At 37.9% G+C, this 4,854-nt stretch overlaps 1 protein-coding gene across 1 annotated transcript in view; it reads left to right on the top strand.

The window, feature by feature from the left end:
• The window catches only part of LOC116846262 (rho GTPase-activating protein 100F), a 59,907-nt gene that overhangs the window by 36,730 nt on the left and 18,323 nt on the right, over positions 1–4,854 (top strand). The gene's annotated exons all lie outside the window — the stretch shown is intronic.

Raw genomic sequence — 4,854 nt, 5'->3', positions numbered from 1 at the left:
TATATATATATATATATATATATATATATATATTTATTTATTTATTCCAACTTATTTCGCAAGAATTTTTAGCATGTATTTTCTCGTTTTTGACGTTATTAAAAAAAGATAAACAATACGAGGCGCTAGGAACTTTAAAAGAGAAGAGTAATTAGATATTAAATTGCTTCTAGGTAAGTGTCTCTTATACAATTAGTCACATAAGAGCATGGTCGACCTAAAAGAAAGAAAAATATATTTATTAGCATTTAAATGGCATTGATTATATTCTACAGAATTAGGGCTAAATTGCAATTACATTAATAAAGAATCCAGTCATCACTAGCGTCTATAATAGACTGGCATCTCTCTCTCTCTCTTCGTAGCACTAAATTTGTATACTTTTGCAGCAAAGATCTCCAAATACGACGAATTTCTGCAGACAACTCTTTTAAAATAGAAGTCCTTCTTTCACGAAGCTTTCCCTTAATATATGACCCATACATTCTCGATGGGATTCGCATTGGGTGACTGTAATGGCCAATTCAGTATCTCGACGCTCGATTCCTGCTTCCATTTGGAAATCGTGATTTCACGTGCTTTTCTGATGAGTTTTTTGATCGTACTACACTATGAGCACGGAGATAACGTCGGATGGATTCATATAACACTTCTATACCTTTTTTATCAATTTTGCTTGTCTTTGACACAGCGTAACGTAGGATTCTTCGAAAACATACTCATTGCTATTTTAATCTCTTTATCGATGAACTTTTGCGCCAGGCCATGTTCTGGCAAATCATCTATTACTTTTATTCTCGTAACGCTTCACCTACTTTTGAACAAACGACTTTGATTTGCGCATGTATTTGGCAACAGCTAAAGGCAACATTTTCGGCCTTTTCGGATGTGTGCATAAGAACACAACTTTGTAGCGCGACGTGTACGCGGCACTCCATTTTGATTTATGTTTGACGAAATTCCAGTAACTGACATTTTAGTCGCAATATATCAAAGAGAAAGGTGATCTATCGACACGAAAAGAAATTAGAAATATATCTTTTACCAACGCTTTTGTGTGATTGAGTAAATGAGTGAAAGTTGACCAACCAGAGGGGAGAGATGACGAAGCAGAGGGAGAAAACTTGATTTTTTTATTTAAGAAAAGTAATTGAATTATTTTTGTTAATATCGTCCAGTTCATTCCTGTTTCTCAATCCCAAATTCTTTGATAGGAACTGTTCTATGCAAGCCAAAATCTATCCAAGCCGTTTAATCGTAATATCGGTTTGCGCAGGTTTAAGGTCAAACTCGCTACCACGAAGCGGTCGGACGTTGCCGCAGCAGCCTGGTCTCAGGTCGGGCCTCAGCACGGTCGCGTCGGGCCTGATCGATCAAGAGGACAGCGACGGTGCTCTGTCGGCGCCAGAATTGCCTTCCATCAGACGAGATAGAGGTAAGCCCTAGAGCGGGACGCGATAACTGCATTACCGCGAGTACGCAGTTGCGAGTACACATAGCCGGCGGGCTGCACTGACCGTGTCGATAAACCGCAACAGGCAGGATACCATCCTCGCCGAGCGTATTCACGTCTGACGAGTACCGCGCCTGGCTGAGCCGCACGCCGAGCACCAGCGCCCTATACGAGCAGATCAGGGCGACCACAAGTAGACCACCCCGTTACACATACAGCGCCGAGAACATTCACGCAGCCGTCAATCAGGTATCCGTGTAATCACGTAAGCCTCGAAGCCGCCCGACTAGAGTCGGTCGGGTACCGTTAATTTCGTTACACTAGTAGCTGCACCTTTAGTTGTGTACTCAATGTATAGTTCCGCACTCTTACTGCGGAGCTATAAGAGGATGCTTCCAAGAAACTTCTTGGAATAATTAGCAAAACAATGTATTTCCAATTTTAAATATTGTTTCAATTCCTTACATTCGCGAAGCTTTTCTTGCTATGGAATACTAGCGATCCCACATTGTTGAAAATGAACCTATCTTTATAACTGCTGAAACTAGACTAAACTTAAAATAATGTGGTATTATAAAATACATAGAGTAATATTATGAGATTCACTTAGATAATACATTCATATCTATAATACAAAGAGAAAAAAAATTAATGGTTATTTTCGTTTCTTATTTGTCGCTCAAGTTGCTGCACTAAATTAGAACTGAGAACTGCCCTTGAATGCAAAGAATGAATCGTTACTCTTCAAAAAATAGGGATTATACATCCCTTACTTTTTAGAGATTAATTACTCTGTAAGAACTATATTAATAATTATTATTTGAAACTCGTGAGTTCAAGTAGATACTCGAATTTTAATTCAGAGTTAGATGAGAGTTTTTCAGTTAAATCGCTATTACAGATACAAATGTCACATATATCAGAATCCAACTGAAAAACTTGGACCCAAATCTGAATAAAAATGTGAGTATCTCACAAGTTTCACTTATAAGTAACTGAGGCAAGTTTCACGATTACTGCCAACTATTAATATAGGCCTTAGTTTTTTGGAGTAAAATCTCATTTAAAACAAGTGAAAATTCATTCGAAATAATAGTAAAAGTATTGCTACTCGGAATCGTAAGAATGAATGTTTCACTCAAGCTTTGAGTGAAACATTCATTCTGATCTTATACGAGTGAATGTTTTATTTGGTTAAAGCAAATTTGTTCTTATAATGGTGGAATGTATTAGATTGATTTTTCAATATCGAGTAAAAATATTTACTTGAAGATTTTGAACGGAGATATCATTTTTATATGAGTGGAAGATCACTCGAATTCGGATGACTTAGTTGTGATTCTACTGTTTTTGAGTAAATTTTTATTCCACGAAATTTAGAAAGTATTTACAAGAGAACTTATTTTTGCACGCACATACTCAATGAACACAAATTTCCATTGAGTTCTGAGGTCTACTACTCACGTTCGTAGTTAAAGATTAACGGTGATAAATTTTAAATTTTGAAGGACGTTTTATTATATATTTTATTATATATCAAGTTAGTCAGAAAGTCTTTTCGTATTTTATACAAAAAGAAAAAAATTTATTTTTCACGAAAAACTTTTATTTTAATCATTAATATAATCTCCACCTCTCATTTAATGACTTCCTCTCATCGATCTACAAACTTGAGAATTCCTTGAAAAAGGCATGAGTTCTGGAATTAAAGAAAAGATCCAACGTTCTTTGAACTTTGTCCGCTAAATCCAAATTTTTTTCGTTAAGAAAATTTTACAGGGATCTGAAAGGATGATAATCGGATGGCGTGAGATCAGGAAAATACAGTAAGTGCTCGAGAAGTTTCCAATTAAGCTCTCCGATTTTTCATCTTTTTGTGAGTGCGCTCGCATGGAAGCGAGCGTTGTCCTAGTGGAAGAAAGAATACCTTTACGATTGACAAGTTGGAGCCGGAGCTCCTTGAGTTTTGTTTGAACTCTTTCCAACTGACAGTAGAGGTCCGTATTGATCGTTTAGTTTCTTAGTAAGAGCTCGTAGTGGACAATTCCACGCGTACACCACACACTTAACATGATCTTCTGCCCTTCATGATGTTTCGCTTTGGAGTCTTTTGAGCTGAACTTTCGGGCTCATACCAACTTCATTTTCGTACTACATGATCGTAGAAGATCCATTTCATACATAATCAGTCGATCAAGAAAAGGTTCGTTGCGATGTCGGTGAGCAATATAACACACTTGGAGATGCGGTCAAGCTTGTTTCTCTCGCTCAATGCATGCGGCATCCACTTCTATTTTGATAAGAAGCTAAGTTGATGGAGGCTGTTGAATGGTTTCGTGAGCTACCCCGAATTCTGCCTCGAGCTCGCGAGTGATAATATCCTAAGTTTCTTTGACTCTGTTTCGCAAGCGCTCTTTGTCGATAACCAAAGGTCTTTCGGATCTGGACTCATCCTCCAGATTGAAATCACCATTTTGAAATTTTTCAAGCCAAAATTGGTATGACTTGACGGTCATCATATCTTGTTGGGAAGTTTCACACAAATTTCAATATCGAATCTGAGATACGTTCATGTTCCTTTTAAACTCGTACAACAAAATTGATCTAATTTGCTGCTTTGAAAGCTCCATTTTGCGATTTTTTTTTGTAAACTTACAATAACTCACAGGCGTTCTTCGTCTGCAACAGTTTGTGCGGCGAGGTTAGGTGAATTCAAAATAATCGTCCTTTCCTCTCCTTCTCATGATTTATTTCGAGTGCAGACGCGCCTAGTAGGGCGACTAAAAATACGAAAAGACTTTCTGATTAACCTAATATTTAAATATATCAATTCAAACTTGTTTTCTGTATTACATAGGGAGACTATGGCAGTTACGGTGCGTACAGACCGCTCTCGAGTACGCTCGATCGCCTGTCAACGAGATCGGCGTCGGCCCAACAGGTGAATCTCGCGAATCTGAGAGCGTCGACAGCGATCAGCTCGACGTGCCATCGCGGAGCAACGAATCCAAGGCCAGCGTCGGTAGCGTCGAGCGCGCGCTCGTCGCTCGCGACCCAGAAACCATCATTAAGCAGCTCCGCGAGCCAACGTGCAACCTCAGTCAGAAGAATTAGGAATCTGCTGGACTTGGAGTCCACAAGGAGCATACCTACTCCAACGCCTACCAGAACTCAGGATCAAAGACTGCTAGATATTAATCCTGCAGGTGAATATTCATTTATCTTATTCGCTGTTTCGTTCTCGTTTTGTTGAAAGAAAGAATCGATAAATGTTTTATAGTTATTTGGAAAGAGAAAAATTTAGTTAAAGTAATAAATATGCATTTCTTGTATAATCTAACATAGAAATATATATAATCTATAATCTTAATCTATTTTCTTATCTATAAATATATAATTTC

Source organism: Odontomachus brunneus, unplaced genomic scaffold, assembly GCF_010583005.1.
Source record: "Odontomachus brunneus isolate Ranch 3 - 2012 unplaced genomic scaffold, Obru_v1 Obru_scaffold_062, whole genome shotgun sequence".
Classification (NCBI taxonomy): domain Eukaryota; kingdom Metazoa; phylum Arthropoda; class Insecta; order Hymenoptera; family Formicidae; genus Odontomachus; species Odontomachus brunneus.
The sequence above is the reverse complement of the archived record's forward strand: the minus strand, read 5'-3'. Positions and strand labels throughout refer to the sequence as shown.